This window comes from Ranitomeya imitator, chromosome 2 (assembly GCF_032444005.1).
Source record: "Ranitomeya imitator isolate aRanImi1 chromosome 2, aRanImi1.pri, whole genome shotgun sequence".
Taxonomy (NCBI): domain Eukaryota; kingdom Metazoa; phylum Chordata; class Amphibia; order Anura; family Dendrobatidae; genus Ranitomeya; species Ranitomeya imitator.
In genome coordinates, this window is record NC_091283.1 from 460,872,898 (window position 1) to 460,886,260 (window position 13,363).

Consider the following 13,363-nt stretch of genomic DNA (forward strand, 5'->3'; position numbering starts at 1 on the left):
CCCCTCTGTGACCTTAGACGTACTATCCCGTCGAGGTGCCCTGGGCTTATCTGACCCTGGACGGGATAGTACATCATAGCGATCGGCAGCGCTCACGGGGGGAGCGCCGCCGATCGCGGCCGGGTGTCAGCTGCTTATCGCAGCTGACATCTGGCACTATGTGCCAGGAGCGGTCACGGACCGCCCCCGGCACATTAACCCCTGGCACACCGCGATCAAAGATGATCGCGATGTGCCGGCGGTGCAGGGAAGCATCGCGCAGGGAGGGGGCTCCCTGCGGGCTTCCCTGAGCCCCCCGCAGCAATGCGGATCCGGGTCCTGCAGGGAGGGAGGTGGCTTCACAGAGCCTGCTAAGAACAGGCACTGTGAAGGCTGCAGCGCTGCGTGTCAGATCAGTGATCTGACAGGGTGCTGTGCAAACTGTCAGATCACTGATCTGTGATGTCCCCCCCTGGGACAAAGTAAAAAAGTAAAAAAAAAATTTCCAAATCTGTAAAAAAAAATATATATATATATTCCAAAATAATGAAAAAAAAAAATATTATTCCCATAAATACATTTCTTCATCTAAATAAAAAAAAAAACAATAAAAGTACACATATTTAGTATCGCCGCATCCGTAACGACCCAACCTATAAAACTGGCCCACTAGTTAACCCCTTCAGTAAACACCGTAAGAAAAAAAAAAAAAAAACGAGGCAAAAAACAACGCTTTATTATCATACCGCCGAACAAAAAGTGGAATAGCACACGATCAAAAAGACAGATATAAATAACCATGGTACCGATGAAAACGTCATCTTGTCCCGCAAAAAACGAGCCACCATACAGCATCATCAGCAAAAAAGTAAAAAAGTTATAGTCCTGAGAATAAAGCGATGCAAAAATAATTATTTTTTCTGTAAAATAGTTTTTATCGTATAAAAGCGCCAAAACATAAAAAAATGATATAAATGAGGTATCGCTGTAATCGTACTGACCCAAAGAATAAAACTGCTTTATCAATTTTACCAAACGCGGAACGGTATAAACGCCTCCCCCAATAGAAATTCATGAATAGCTGGTTTTTGGTCATTCTTCCTCACAAAAATCGGAATAAAAAGCGATCAAAAAATGTCACGTGCCCGAAAATGGTACTAATAAAAATGCTAACTCGTCCCGCAAAAAACAAGACCTCACATGACTCTGTGGACCAAAATATGGAAAAATTATAGCTCTCAAAATGTGGTATTGCAAAACATATTTTTTGCAATAAAAAGCGTCTTTCAGTGTGTGTCGGCTGCCAATCATAAAAATCCGCTAAAAAACTCGCTATAAAAGTAAATCAAACCCCCCTTCATCACCCCCTTAGTTAGGGAAAAATAAAAAAAAATGTATTTATTTCCATTTTCCCATTAGGGCTAGGGTTAGGATTAGGGCTAGGGTTAGAGCTAGAGTTAGGGCTAGGATTAGGGCTAGGGTTAGGGTTAGGGCTAGGGTTAGGGCTAGGGTTAGGGCTAGGGTTAGGGCTAGGGTTAGGGTTAGGGCTAGGGTTAGGGTTAGGGTTGGGGCTACAGTTAGGGTTGGGGCTAAAGTTAGGGTTAGGGTTTAGATTACATTTACAGTTGGGAATAGGGTTGGGATTAGGGTTAGGGGTGTGTCAGGGTTAGAGGTGTGGTTAGGGTTACCGTTGGAATTAGGGTTAGGGGTGTGTTTGGATTAGGGTTTCAGTTATAATTGTGGGGTTTCCACTGTTTAGGCACATCAGGGGCTCTCCAAACACGACATGGCGTCCGATCTCAATTCCAGCCAATTCTGCGTTGAAAAAGTAAAACAGTGCTCCTTCCCTTCCGAGCTCTCCCGTGTGCCCAAACAGGGGTTTGCCCCAACATATGGGGTATCAGCGTACTCAGGACAAATAGGACAACAACTTTTGTGGTCCAATTTCTCCTGTTACCCTTGGGAAAATACAAAACTGGGGGCTAAAAAATAATTTTTGTGGGAAAACAAAAAGATTTTTTATTTGCACGGCTCTGCGTTATAAACTGTAGTAAAATACTTGGGGGTTCAAAGCTCTCACAACACATCAAGATGAGTTCCTTAGGGGGTCTACTTTCCAAAATGGTGTCACTTGTGGGGGGTTTCTACTGTTTAGGTACATTAGGGGCTCTGCAAACGCAATGTGACGCCTGCAGACCATTCCATCTAAGTCTGCATTCCAAATGGCGCTCCTTCCCTTCCGAGCCCTCCCATGCGCCCAAACGGTGGTTCCCCCCCACATACGGGGTATCAGCGTACTCAGGACAAATTTGACAACAACTTTTGGGGTCCAATTTCTCCTGTTACTCTTGGGAAAATACAAAACTGGGGGCTAAAAAATAATTTTTGTGGGAAAAAAATTTTGTTTTATTTTTATGGCTCTGCATTATAAACTTCTGTGAAGCCCTTGGTGGGTCAAAGTGCTCACCACACCACTAGATAAGTTCCTTAGGGGCCTACTTTCCAAAATGGTGTCACTTGTGGGGGGTTTCAATGTTTAGGCACATCAGAGGCTCTCCAAATGCAACATGGCGTCCCATCTCAATTTCTGTCAATTTTGCATTGAAAAGTCAAACGGCGCTCCTTCCCTTCCGAGCTCTGTCATGCGCCCAAACAGTGGTTTACCCCCACATATGGGGTATCAGCGTACTCAGGACAAATTGGACAACAACTTTTGAGGTCCAATTTCTTCTCTTACCCTTGGAAAAATAAAAAATTGGGGGCAAAAATATAATTTTTGTGAAAAAATATGATTTTTTATTTTTACGGTTCTGCATTATAAACTTCTGTGAAGCACTTGGTGGGTCAAAGTGCTCACCACACATCCAGATAAGTTCCTTAGGGGGTCTACTTTCCAAAATGGTGTCACTTGTGGGGGGTTTCAATGTTTAGTCACATCAGTGGCTCTCCAAACGCAACATGGCGTCCCATCTCAATTCCTGTCAATTTTGCATTGAAAAGTCAAACGGCGCTCCTTCCCTTCCGAGCTCTCCCATGCGCCCAAACAGTGGTTTACTGCCACATATGGGGTATCAGCGTACTCAGGGCAAATTGGACAACAACTTTTGGTGTCCATTTTCTCCTGTTACCCTTGGTAAAATAAAACAAATTGGAGCTGAAGTAAATTTTTTGTGAAAAAAAGTTAAATGTTCATTTTTATTTAAGCATTCCAAAAATTTCTATTAAACACCTGAAGGGTTAATAAACTTCTTGAATGTGGTTTTGAGCACCTTGAGGGGTGCAGTTTTTAGAATGGTGTCACACTTGGGTATTTTCTATCATATAGACCCCTCAAAATGACTTCAAATGAGATGTGGTCCCTAAAAAAAAAATGGTGTTGTAAAAATGAGAAATTGCTGGTCAACTTTTAACCCTTATAACTCCCTAACAAACAAAAAATTTGGTTCCAAAATTATGCTGATGTAAAGGAGACATGTGGGAAATGTTACTTATTAAGTATTTTGTGTGACATATCTCTGTGATTTAATTGCATAAAAATTCAAAGTTTGAAAATTGCGAAATTTTCAAAATTTTCGCCAAATTTCCATTTTTTTCACAAATAAACGCAGGTACTATCAAAGAAATTTTACCACTATCATGAAGTACAATATGTCACGAGAAAACAATGTCAGAATCACCAGAATCCGTTGAAGCGTTCCAGAGTTATAACCTCATAAAGGGACAGTGGTCAGAATTGTAAAAATTGGCCTGGTCATTGACGTGCAAACCACCCTTGGGGGTAAAGGGGTTAAGCAGGGCTGCCATTAGGGCATTTCTGCCCTGACTGATGCCCCATCTCTTCTGCTCATCGGGCCCCAGCGGCAGGCTTCTGTCGGTGCAGTGACTGAACCTGCATCCGAGACGCAGGTTCAGTTAAACTCTATTGCCGTGCGAGACACGGGGCAGGATGGAGACACGGGGCAGAATGCAGACACGGTGCAGGATTGAGACACAGAGCAGAATGGAGACACAGGGAGCAGGATGGAGACAGATGGGGCAGGATGGAGACACGGGCAGGATGGAGAGACAGGGGGAGGATGGAGACAGATGGGGCAGGATGGAGACACAGGGGCAGGATGGAGGGAACGGGGGCAGGATGGAGACAGATGGGGCAGGATGGAGACACATGGGGCAGGATGGAGGAGAGACAGGGGGCAGGATGGAGGAGAGACAGGGGGCAGGATGGAGACACGGGGAATGATGGAGACACGGGGCAGAATGCAGGCACAAGGCATGATTGAGACACAGGGCAGGATGGAGAGATAGGGGGCAAGATGGAGACAGATGGAGCAGGATGGAAACACATGGGGCAGGATGGAGACACATGGTGCAGGATCATGGAGCAGGATGGAGACATGGGTCAGGATAGACACATGATGAAGGATCATGGGGCAAGATGGATATGGTGAAGACAGATCGGGCAGGATCATGGGGCTGATGGGGAAGGAACATGGGGCAGGATCATGGGGCAGATGGGGCTGGATCATGGGGCAGATGGGGCTGGATCATGAGGCAGATGGGGCTGGATCATGGGACAGATGGAGCTGGATCATGGGACAGATGGAGCTGGATCATGGGACAGATGGGTCAGGATCATGGGACAGATGGGTCATGATGGAACATCACATGGGGGCAGAATGGATACTCATGAGGGCAGAGTGGGAGAACATATGGGGCCAGGATCGTATAATATATGTCTGGAGCCAGGAATGAGACATATGGGGGCCGAGATGGGAGATATTATTACCATAGGGGCTAATTAAGGGATAGTATTACTGCAGTGATGTATTTATTTTATTTTTTGAGGATACTGTTTTAAATGGGGGGTGGTCCTGTTACTGTACAGAGTGACACTATGTTGCCTTTTTTCTTCATCTGGTGTAGTGTAGAAGTTGGGAAAAATTAAGTAACGTGATCTGCAAGGGTGCAGACACAGTATGGTGAGTGGTGGTATGGGTGCGGACACAATATGGGGAGTCAGAGGGATGTGTCAGGAGGCAGAATGGGAAATGAGAGAGTAAATATATGAGGAGGGAGGGAAAAACGTGCGAGGAGACAGTATGGGAGAACAAAGTATGAGTGGGCTCAGAATAGAGACCAGTGGGTGATGAGGAGGCATAGTTTAGAGACTGGGCCCTATAGGGGAGACTCAGTGTGTAGAACAGTGTGTATAGGGGGCCCAGTATGGTAAGGAGGGAGCAGTGTGGAGAGCATGTACCATAAGAGGGACAGCCAAGGGTCATATTTTGTGCAGGGAATATAGTGAGGGGCAATTATATATTCAGGGGCTCAGCGTAGGGCAAATATTTTTATTTGGGAGCTTTATAATGACACTGCTATTTTTAAGGCGTTGTGTGAGGATATGCTGCACAAGAGCGGAGAAGATGGAAGTCTGCCGAGACGGCTGTGGATGAGAAAACTCATGGAGTCTGGACAAGATGAAGAAGAAAAGAAAGCGAATTACTCCACAAACAACATAATCTATAAGGTACCTGGATGTAAAGAAATTTTTGTGATACTAATTCTCAAATTTTTATGATGCCGGCGATTTGCATACATGCGGTCACGTGCTGACTAGACATGTGTGGCCTCACTCAATGAAAATAAATTGAGCGAAGCCAGTAACGTCTAGTCGGAATGTGGCCTGGAGTATACAAATCACATACTTGTGCAAAGGAGAATCCTAAAAGTGTGCAGTGCATGCTGTTATGTCTGCTAATGAAAGGTGTAATGAAGGCAATCCAGAGACACAGTGTGCCTAGCGATCAGAGCGCACACAGTGATCTGACAAATACCCAAAAACAAAAGAACGAGCTCTGAGACGTGGAAACTCTGTAGACTGCACACCTGATCCTATCCTAAACACAACTAAAAGTGGCTGTGGATTGCGCCTAACCACTACCTATGCAACTCGGCACAGCCTAAGAAACTACCTAGCCTGAAGATAGAAAAATAGGCCTGACTTGCCCCCAGAGAAATACCCCAAAGGAAAAGGCAGCCCCCCACATATAATGACTGTGAGTAAGATGAAAAGACAAAACGTAGGGATGAAATAGATTCAGCAAAGTGGGGCCCGATATTCTTAGACAGAGCGAGGACAGTAAAGCGAACTTTGCAGTCTACAAAAAACCCTAAAGCAAAACCCACGCAAAGGGGGCAAAAAAGACCCACCGTGCCGGACTAACGGCACGGCGGTACACCCTTTGCGTCTCAGAGCTTCCAGCAAAACAAAAGACAAGCTGGACAGAAAAAAGGCAACAAAATAGCAAAAAAGCACTTAGCTATACAGAGCAGCAGGTCACAGGAACAATCAGGAGAAGCTCAGATCCAACACTGGAACATTGACTAGGAGCAAGGATAGCAGCATCAGGTGGAGTTAAGTAACGAAGCAGCTAATGAGCTCACCAGAACACCTGAGGAAGGAAGCTCAGAAGCTGCAGTACCACTTGTGACCACAGGAGTGAATTCAGCCACAGAATTCACAACAGTACCCCCCCCTTGAGGAGGGGTCACCGAACCCTCACCAGAGCCCCCAGGCCTACCAGGATGAGCCGCATGAAAGGCACGAACAAGATCGGGAGCATGAACATCAGAGGCAAAAACCCAGGAATTGTCTTCCTGAGCATAACCCTTCCATTTAACCAGATACTGGAGTTTCCGTCTAGAAACACGAGAATCCAAAATCTTCTCCACAATATACTCCAATTCCCCCTCCACCAAAACCGGGGCAGGAGGCTCAACAGATGGAACCATAGGTGCCACGTATCTCCGCAACAATGACCTATGGAATACATTATGTATGAAAAAGGAGTCTGGGAGGGTCAGACGAAAAGACACAGGATTGAGAACCTCAGAAATCCTATACGGACCAATAAAACGAGGTTTAAATTTAGGAGAGGAAACCTTCATAGGAATATGACGAGAAGATAACCAAACCAGATCCCCAACACGAAGTCGGGGACCCACACGGCGTCTGCGATTAGCGAAAAGTTGAGCCTTCTCCTGGGACAAGGTCAAATTGTCCACTACCTGAGTCCAGATCTGCTGCAACCTGTCCACCACAGAATCCACACCAGGACAGTCCGAAGACTCAACCTGTCCTGAAGAGAAACGAGGATGGAACCCAGAATTGCAGAAAAATGGAGAAACCAAGGTAGCCGAGCTGGCCCGATTATTAAGGGCGAACTCAGCCAACGGCAAAAAGGACACCCAATCATCCTGGTCTGCAGAAACAAAACACCTCAGATATGTTTCCAAGGTCTGATTGGTTCGTTCGGTCTGGCCATTAGTCTGAGGATGGAAAGCCGAGGAAAAGGATAGGTCAATGCCCATCCTACCACAAAAGGCTCGCCAGAACCTTGAAACAAACTGGGAACCTCTGTCAGAAACAATATTCTCAGGAATGCCATGCAACCGAACCACATGCTGAAAGAACAAAGGTACCAAATCAGAGGAGGAAGGCAATTTAGCCAAGGGCACCAGATGGACCATTTTAGAAAAGCGATCACAGACCACCCAAATGACTGACATCTTTTGAGAAACGGGAAGGTCAGAAATGAAATCCATCGAAATATGTGTCCAAGGCCTCTTTGGGACCGGCAAGGGCAAAAGCAACCCACTGGCACGAGAACAGGAGGGCTTAGCCCTAGCACAAATCCCACAGGACTGCACAAAAGTACGTACATCCCGTGACAGAGATGGCCACCAGAAGGATCTAGCCACTAACTCTCTGGTACCAAAGATTCCAGGATGACCAGCCAACACCGAACAATGAAGTTCAGAGATAAGTTTATTAGCCCACCTATCAGGGACGAACAGTTTCTCCGCTGGACAACGATCAGGTTTATTCGCCTGAAATTTTTGCAGTACCCGCTGCAAATCAGGGGAGATGGCAGACACAATGACTCCTTCCTTGAGGATACCCGCTGGCTCAGATAAACCCGGAGAGTCGGGCACAAAACTCCTAGACAGAGCATCCGCCTTCACATTTTTAGAGCCCGGAAGGTACGAAATCACAAAGTCGAAGCGGGCAAAAAATAACGACCAACGGGCCTGTCTAGGATTCAAGCGCTTGGCAGACTCGAGATAAGTCAAGTTCTTATGATCAGTCAATACCACCACGCGATGCTTAGCTCCTTCAAGCCAATGACGCCACTCCTCGAATGCCCACATCATGGCCAGCAACTCTCGGTTGCCCACATCATAATTACGCTCAGCGGGCGAAAACTTCCTGGAAAAGAAAGCACATGGTTTCATCACTGAGAAATCAGAACCTCTCTGTGACAAAACCGCCCCTGCTCCAATCTCAGAAGCATCAACCTCGACCTGGAACGGAAGAGAAACATCTGGCTGACACAACACAGGGGCAGAACAAAAACGACGCTTCAACTCCTGAAAAGCTTCCACAGCAGCAGAAGACCAATTGACCAAATCAGCACCCTTCTTGGTCAAATCGGTCAATGGTTTGGCAATGCTAGAAAAATTACAGATGAAGCGACGATAAAAATTAGCAAAGCCCAGGAACTTTTGCAGACTTTTCAGAGATGTCGGCTGAATCCAATCCTGGATGGCTTGGACCTTAACTGGATCCATCTCGATAGTAGAAGGGGAAAAGATGAATCCCAAAAATGAAACTTTCTGCACACCGAAGAGACACTTTGATCCCTTCACAAACAAAGAGTTAGCACGCAGGACCTGAAAAACCATTCTGACCTGCTTCACATGAGACTCCCAATCATCTGAGAAGATCAAAATGTCATCCAAGTAAACAATCAGGAATTTATCCAGGTACTCACGGAAGATGTCATGCATAAAGGATTGAAACACTGATGGAGCATTGGCAAGTCCGAACGGCATCACTAGATACTCAAAATGACCCTCGGGCGTATTGAATGCAGTTTTCCATTCATCTCCTTGCCTGATTCTCACCAGATTATACGCACCACGAAGATCTATCTTAGTGAACCAACTAGCCCCCTTAATCCGAGCAAACAAGTCAGATAACAATGGCAAGGGATACTGAAATTTAACAGTGATCTTATTAAGAAGGCGGTAATCAATACACGGTCTCAGCGAACCATCCTTCTTAGCTACAAAGAAGAACCCTGCTCCCAGTGGTGATGACGATGGGCGAATATGTCCCTTCTCTAGGGATTCCTTCACATAACTGCGCATAGCGGCGTGTTCGGGCACGGATAAATTAAATAATCGACCTTTAGGGAATTTACTACCAGGAATCAAATTGATAGCACAATCACAATCCCTATGCGGAGGTAGGGCATCGGACTTGGGCTCTTCAAATACATCCTGATAATCAGACAAGAACTCTGGGACCTCAGAAGGGGTGGATGAAAAAATCGACAAAAATGGAACATCACCATGTACCCCCTGACAACCCCAGCTGGATACCGACATGGAATTCCAATCCAATACTGGATTATGGGTTTGTAGCCATGGCAACCCCAACACGACCACATCATGCAGATTATGCAACACCAGAAAGCGAATAACTTCCTGATGTGCAGGAGCCATGCACATGGTCAGCTGGACCCAGTACTGAGGTTTATTCTTGGCCAAAGGTGTAGCATCAATTCCTCTCAATGGAATAGGACACCGCAAAGGCTCCAAGAAAAACCCACAACGTTTAGCATAATCCAAATCCATCAGATTTAGGGCAGCGCCTGAATCCACAAACGCCATGACAGAAAACGACGACAAAGAGCATATCAAGGTAATGGACAGAAGGAATTTGGACTGTACAGTACCAATGACGGCAGACCTAGCGGACCGCTTAGTGCGCTTAGGACAATCAGAAATAGCATGAGTGGAATCACCACAGTAGAAACATAGCCCATTCAGACGTCTGTATTCCTGCCGTTCCACTCTGGTCATAGTCCTATCGCACTGCATAGGCTCAGGTTTAACCTCAGGCAATACCGCCAAATGGTGCACAGATTTACGCTCGCGCAAGCGTCTACCGATCTGAATGGCTAAAGACAAAGACTCATTCAAACCAGCAGGCATAGGAAATCCCACCATGACATCCTTAAGAGCCTCAGAGAGACCCTTTCTGAACAAAGCTGCCAGCGCAGATTCATTCCACTGAGTGAGTACTGACCATTTCCTAAATTTCTGACAATATACTTCTATATCATCCTGACCCTGGCACAAAGCCAGCAAATTTTTCTCAGCCTGATCCACTGAATTAGGCTCATCATACAGTAATCCGAGTGCCAGGAAAAACGCATCGACACTACTCAATGCAGGGTCTCCTGGCGCAAGAGAAAATGCCCAGTCTTGAGGGTCGCCGCGCAAAAAAGAAATAATAATCAAAACCTGTTGAATAGGATTACCAGAAGAATGAGGTTTCAAGGCCAGAAATAGCTTACAATTATTTTTGAAACTTGGAAACTTAGTTCTATCTCCAAAAAACAAATCAGGAATAGGAATTCTTGGTTCTAACATAGATTTCTGATCAATAGTATCTTGAATCTTTTGTACATTTATAACGAGATTATCCATTGAAGAGCACAGACCCTGAAAATCCATGTCCACACCTGTGTCCAGAAACACCCAAATGTCTAGGGGAAAAAAAAAAAAAAAAAGTGAACACAGAGCAGAGAGAAAAAAAAAAAATGATGTCAGAACTTTTTCTTTCCCTCTATTGAGAATCATTAGTTGGCTCCTAGTACTGTTATGTCTGCTAATGAAAGGTGTAATGAAGGCAATCCAGAGACACAGTGTGCCTAGCGATCAGAGCGCACACAGTGATCTGACAAATACCCAAAAACAAAAGAACGAGCTCTGAGACGTGGAAACTCTGTAGACTGCACACCTGATCCTATCCTAAACACAACTAATAGTGGCTGTGGATTGCGCCTAACCACTACCTATGCAACTCGGCACAGCCTAAGAAACTAGCTAGCCTGAAGATAGAAAAATAGGCCTGACTTGCCCCCAGAGAAATACCCCAAAGGAAAAGGCAGCCCCCCACATATAATGACTGTGAGTAAGATGAAAAGACAAAACGTAGGGATGAAATAGATTCAGCAAAGTGGGGCCCGATATTCTTAGACAGAGCGAGGACAGTAAAGCGAACTTTGCAGTCTACAAAAAACCCTAAAGCAGAACCCACGCAAAGGGGGCAAAAAAGACCCACCGTGCCGGACTAACGGCACGGCGGTACACCCTTTGCATCTCAGAGCTTCCAGCAAAACAAAAGACAAGCTGGACAGAAAAAAAGCAACAAAAAAGCAAAAGCACTTAGCTATACAGAGCAGCAGGTCACAGGAACAATCAGGAGAAGCTCAGATCCAACACTGGAACATTGACTAGGAGCAAGGATAGCAGCATCAGGTGGAGTTAAGTAACGAAGCAGCTAATGAGCTCACCAGAACACCTGAGGAAGGAAGCTCAGAAGCTGCAGTACCACTTGTGACCACAGGAGTGAATTCAGCCACAGAATTCACAACAGCATGCACTGGGAGAATTCAGAAGCCTACAGCCACTTATAGTTATTGCAGAGTTTCATCTCAAACTTGGACGCACCCTTTAATTATAAAATGATGCCCTGCAGCCAATCCAATTCTAACAGCGTGTAATATCCTCACTGTCAGGATTCAGCTCTGCTTGTTGGTTCTAGCAGTCACCACATGGTCACTTCACTCATATGCGATTTTCATAATTACGCTGTTACCTGACAACAAGATTCTCTTCCTGCTTCTCTCAGTTTTCATTGAACATTGAATTAGGGTGAGCAGCTCGTTGGCACGTGACCAAGTGTGCAAATCGCATATGTGCTTGGGGGGAGGGGCGCCGAACTGAATTCTTGTCCCGGGCACCAGAAAACCTAGATACACCTCTGTCTATATGTGCTATAGGAGTCAAGACTCATTTATTGTGCCAAAATATGGCCGACCCAGAAATGACCACACTGCACCCCGTTCATAATAACCAGTGGCATAACTACCACGGTCGCAGCGGTCGCCACTGCGACCGGGCCCGGCAGGTCAGGGGCCCGGCAGGTCAGAGGCACCCAATACTATGTTGCAGTGCAGGAGATCCCTCCCGCACAGCAACAGTCAGAGGCGTATCTAGGGGGAGGGGGCAGCCAGGGTATGTGAGAGTTAGGAAGCAGCTCCAGTCAGCACGGTGAGACAGCGTCTCCTGCTCTGCAGCCCCAGGACAGAAGGTGAGAGCGGGGGAGGTGCGGGTCAGAGTTGCTGTAAGCAGGAGAAGCTGAGGAGCTGCACGTTTATATCAGCCTCCCCAGTACCAGAGAGGAGAGTGTGAGATGTGTATATGAGCTGTAAATAGTGACTACATCATTATAAATGGTTAACACAGAGTGTAGGGGCCTCCTCTTTATCCAAATTGGTGCCCTCAGATCATGATTGTGTGGTCCTGATGTTTGCCATGGCAATTCATGGCCAAATAGTGGCCTTAGAGTCTAAAGGCTATAGTAATCTGTTCAGAAGTTAGTGGTATTTAGGTGGTAAAAATACATATTTTCATTTCTGTCATACCACTTTGCATTAATTCCTGTAAAGCACCTGAAGGATTAATAAACTACCTGACAGCAGTTTTTGATATGTCAGGGGGTGCTGTTTTTAAAATGGTATCTCGTTTGGGGGTTTCCCAATATATGAGACCCCTAAAGTCACTTCAAACATGGATAAGTCCCTAAAAAATAAATTTAGTAAATTTCCTTGAAAAAATGAAAAATTGCTGCTACAATTTTAAACCTCCTAAAATGCTAAAAAAATAAAATAACATTTTACAAATGATGACGATGTAAAGCCGACATGTGGGAAATGTTATTTATTAATGTTTTGCTGTGGTATGACTATCTGGATTAAAGGGATAATCATTCAAATTTTGAAAATTGCTAATTTTTTTTAACATTTTTCTCAAATTTTTGATATTTTTTATAAATAAACACAAAACATATTGACCTAAATTTACCATTATCATAAAGTATAATATGTCACGAAAAAACAGTCTCAAAATCACCAGGATTTGTTGAAGTGTTGCAGAGTTATTACCACATAAAGTGACACTGGTCAGATTTTAAAAATTTGGCTCTGTCGCTAAGGGAACCATCACACAGTGGCATTTTGGTCGCTACGACGGCACGATTCGTGACGTTCCAGCGATATACTTACGATCTCGCTGTGTCTGACATGCTCCTGCGATCAGGGACCCCGCTGAGAATCGTACGTCGTAGCAGATCGTTTGAAACTTTCTTTCGTCGTCTAGTGTCCCGCTGTGGCGGCATGATCGCATGGTGTAACAAAGGGGTGCACGATATTGTATACGATGTGCGCATAGTAACCAACAGCTTCTA

At 45.3% G+C, this 13,363-nt stretch overlaps 1 protein-coding gene across 1 annotated transcript in view; it reads right to left on the minus strand.

Moving 5' to 3' along the window:
- The window catches only part of CDH4 (cadherin 4), a 1,112,924-nt gene that overhangs the window by 462,442 nt on the left and 637,119 nt on the right, over nucleotides 1–13,363 (minus strand). The gene's annotated exons all lie outside the window — the stretch shown is intronic.